Below are 4,436 nucleotides of genomic sequence, written 5' to 3'. Positions count from 1 at the left end.
CGAAATATTTGAGATAAGGCCTCGTTATTGGTGAGTAGGTACTTAGTAGTATTTTTTTTTTTTTTTTTTTAAGTTTGAACAAGAACTATAAAAATGAGTCATTGAATTCTAAATTTTGAATGAAGGGACTTTGGTGTCTCTACAACGTGACCCTCAATTGTCAAAATGTACTACAGGGCGTTATAGGAAAAAAGGAAAATATTGAAGTGACTGTGTAGGACATTGCGTTAGACACTATACTGATGTGGAGTTGTGCATGATTTTGTGCACACCTCCACCTTAGCAAAATGTCTAAGTGTAATGATTTTCTAGATTAAATATGAGAGAATGATTGAAAAACTTAATGATGTGGTGTGCGTAAGAATCATAGATTTTTTTTCCCTGGAATATACAACTGCACATTTCCATAAACATGTGTAATTGTGTATCGTAAGAAAAAAAAAATCTATGATTCTTGCATATGCCACATCTGTGAGTTTTCGAGTTCTTCTATCAGATCGAGTTAGAAAATCAGCACCTAACTTTTAAGGTAGTGCTCTCAATCACTCCAACACGACTCGAAAAAAAATGCTACAGAGGATCCGCTCTCTTTTAATCGTTGTTGAGTCGACTCATCCAAGCCAACTAAAAAATTGCATCCAGTTGGATAAAACTGTTTTTTTTGTTTAGAAAAAATAAATATTTGTATTTATTTTTAAAAAAGTTTATATATTTTTATTTGACTAAAGTAAAGTCAACGAGATTCGCAAAATATCTATGCATTGGGTAAATGAAATATATGGGCCTTTATAATGGGATCAGGTTAGTGTCGAATCCAACCCAATCCCAAATCATCCAAGATGAGAGCAAAGGAGACGACTGGCTGTAGACGGTGAACATTTAGAGCCAAATCTCTCTTTCTCTCTCTCTCATCGTCCTTTGAAGATTCTCGCTGTAAAAGGAGGCTCTTTTACTCCTTCAAAATCAAAACTGCCTCTCTCTCTCTCTGCGCTAGGGTTTGGGTTTCTTCTCTATTAGGTACGTCTTCTTCGATTCTCTCTGCTCCGCTTCTCATCTGTTCTTAGATTGTCCTGAAGCGAAAGCTTGGACTGTTGTTCTACAGAACTCGATCGAGAGAGTTTTTTTTTATTCTTTTTATAAAAAAAAATTCTTCATTTTGTAGAACTTCATGTGGATTTGATTGAATTCTTCTCTCGTTTTATAGAAAAGAGTGGGAAATTTGTGTGGATTTTATCTTGTTATCCGTTAATTTGTGGGAATCTGTGTTTGACATATTCATCTGATTTTAGTTTGTATCTATTAAGATTTGATTCGATTTTCAGTGTTTTTATATGTTTTTTCAATGGTTTTAGGTTTATAAATTTGGTTCTTTGATACATAAAAATGCTACCTTTTGTGAAGTGACTCTGTTGTACAATCTATTAAAGATTTAGTACTCTTTGATTTTCAGTGTTTTTATATGTTTTTTTAATGGTTCTGGGGTTTATATGCTACCTTTTTGTGAAGTTCCTCTGTTGTAAAATCTGTTTTTCTTGCTTGTAACAGTAATTAAAGCCAGATTTATAGAGGTCCCTGGAAATATATGAATATGGATAGATTCTATGATTCCATCAACAGATCGAAATTCGATGATTTTGAGTCTGTTTCTGATCAGAACCTTGTGAACATATTCAAACTCGAAGATTCCTCTCTAGATCATAATTTCATGGATCCTCCTGGTGTTCCACCTGATCAAAACTCAAACAGTATTGTTCCATCTTCAAATGTGAGCCCGGAGGAAGATTCTCCCGAAGACTGCGATTTCTCTGATGTAGTTCTCCAGTACATAAGTAAGATGCTTATGGAAGAAGACATGGAGGAGAAGAGTTGCATGTTTCAGGAATCTTCGGCTCTTCAAGCTGCAGCGAAACCCTTCAAAGATATCCTTGGGGAGTATCCTCCTTCACCAAATTGTCACCCTCTTGATCTTGATCACAGCGTCGAGAGTCCAATTGATAGTTTTACTGGGAATTACGGCAACTATAATAGTAATAGTAGTAGTAGTTCTAGTAGTAGCAAAAACATAGTGGATACGAAATGGGCTTTTGAGCTTGGCGAGTATAAGCCGTCTCAGATACAAAATTTTCCTGTTGAGTACACTTTCCAGTCTGCTCCTCTGTCATCTTTCAGCTCATTGAATAATGTTGATTACATTTTCGATGGGTTGGCAGACTCCTCTCCTCCTGTTAGCACAGTTAACGTTCCTGATTTATATTGTGAGAGCGAACCCATTTGGCACTTCAAGAGAGGAGTTGAGGAAGCTAATAAGTTTCTTCCAAATGGTGACAACCCGATTCTTGATTTAGAGAGAAATTGGTTATTACCGCAAGAACCAAAGAACGAGGCCAATGAGGTTGTGGTGAAAGAAGAGAACAAAGATGAGAGAGAAAATTCACCGAATGGGTCGAGAGGAAAGAAGAATCTCCACCGAGAGGATATAGATCTGGAAGAAGGGAGGAGTAACAAGCAATCCGCGGTTTTCGTTGAAGACACTCTGCGATCAGATATGTTTGATATGGTGTTGCTTTGTAAAGGAGAGAAAGCTGATATTGCTGAAATTACTCTCCGAGAAGTCATGCAGACCAAAGCAAGCAAGAATGTGCAGCAAAATGGAAGTTCGAGAATGTCTAATGGTGGGAAATCCCGTGGTAAGAAACAGGGCGGTAAAGTTGAAGTGGTGGATTTGAGGACTCTTCTTAGTCATTGTGCTCAATCTGTTGCGGCCAATGACCGTAGGAGTGCGAATGACCTATTAAAGCAGATAAGGCAGCATTCGTCTCCTTTTGGGGATGGGACTCAGAGGTTGGCCCATTGTTTTGCCAATGGCCTTGAGGCACGCTTAGGTGGCACTGGAAGCCAGATTTACACAGCCCTCCTTACCAAAAGAACATCAGCTGCCGATATCTTGAAAGCATATCAGCTCTATCTTGCTGCATGCCCATTCAAAAAGCTCTCTCTTTTCTTCTCAAACCAAACGATTATGAATCTGGCTGAAAACACAACAAGACTCCATATTATAGATTTTGGTATCTATTATGGTTTCCAATGGCCCTGCCTTATCCAGCGGCTCTCAGCAAGACCTGGTGGTCCCCCAAAGCTTCGAATTACAGGGATAGAGCTTCCACAACCTGGTTTCCGACCAGCAGAGAGAGTTGAAGAAACCGGGCTCCGCTTAGCAGATTATGCTGCGAGTTTCAATGTCCCGTTTGAGTACAATGCCATTGCTCAAAAATGGGAAACCATTCAAATGGAGGATCTTAAGATTGACCCTGATGAGACACTCGTCGTAAACTGTTTGTATCGATCTACCAACCTTTTAGATGAGACTGTGGTGTTGGACAGTCCCAGGAATGCTGTTCTGAACCTTATAAGGAAGATGAATCCAGCTATTTTCATACATGGGATCATTAATGGGGCTTACAGTGCACCCTTCTTTATTACACGGTTCCGAGAGGCTCTCTTTCACTATTCTGCATTGTTTGATATGCTTGAGACAAATGTACCCCGTGAGCAACCAGAGAGGATGCTAATCGAGAAAGATCTCTTTGGACGAGATGCGTTGAATGTGATAGCGTGCGAAGGCACGGAGAGGGTTGAGAGACCGGAGACTTATAAGCAGTGGCACGTCCGGATTTTGAGGGCCGGGTTCATGCAGCTACCCTTGAACCGAGAGATTATGAAGAAGGCAAGAGACCGGGTGAAATCATGCTACCATAAAGATTTTGTTATCGACGAAGACAGCCAATGGATGCTACAAGGATGGAAGGGACGGATCATCTACGCGCTCTCCTCTTGGAGGCCCGTGAATCACTCTTGAAATGGGTTTTATTCTTTTTTCCTTGGAGGAAGGCACGGTCATGGGATGGGACTAGTGTCTTGCAGATGTTTTCCTGCCTTTGAAGGACTCCTTGGAACCTGACAAAGGTAATGCTTTCTGCTTTATCTATTAACCTCATTGTTCTCTTTGTGAGATGCATGATCATGACTTCGCTTGTTTGGAGGGAAATTTGAAATGCTCATCTAGTAAAGAAATTATTGTGTGAACACAGATGAAAAGGGGGAAGCTGATTTCAAAGGATAGCTGGCTAAGTATCATGCTATCAAGGATATTTATCTGAGAGCCAGTGCAGTTGGGAGCCGTCATAGAAGAAAGACACGTGTCACATCTTATGTTGTCTACGCAATTAGCTATGTTAGAGATATGATGATATATAGCCTTCTATTGGGGAAAGGATATGCACTAAAATACGTACTGTGTGGTAAAAGTTGTAACATATATCTTTATGAGAAGTCGACGAGTTTCACTCTGTCATATTAGTATGTGAAGTTCAAAGGAAGAATGCTTTTCATAGAAGAATGATCCTAAATACTAATTTTCCGAGAGCGTTATTCGTTTT

At 39.5% G+C, this 4,436-nt stretch overlaps 1 pseudogene across 1 annotated transcript; it reads left to right on the top strand.

Annotated features, from left to right (window-relative positions):
• The first annotated feature begins 811 nt into the window (after window positions 1-811).
• LOC147399662 (scarecrow-like protein 9 pseudogene) lies at window positions 812-4,436 on the top strand (annotated as a pseudogene). Its single transcript, XR_015179107.1, has 2 exons — window positions 812-1,017; window positions 1,546-4,436. The product of XR_015179107.1 is annotated as a scarecrow-like protein 9 pseudogene (transcript).

Source organism: Akebia trifoliata, chromosome 6 (genome assembly GCF_017979445.1).
Source record: "Akebia trifoliata isolate Shusen 1 chromosome 6, ASM1797944v1, whole genome shotgun sequence".
NCBI lineage: Eukaryota > Viridiplantae > Streptophyta > Magnoliopsida > Ranunculales > Lardizabalaceae > Akebia > Akebia trifoliata.
This window is presented reverse-complemented; position numbering and strand designations above follow the sequence as displayed.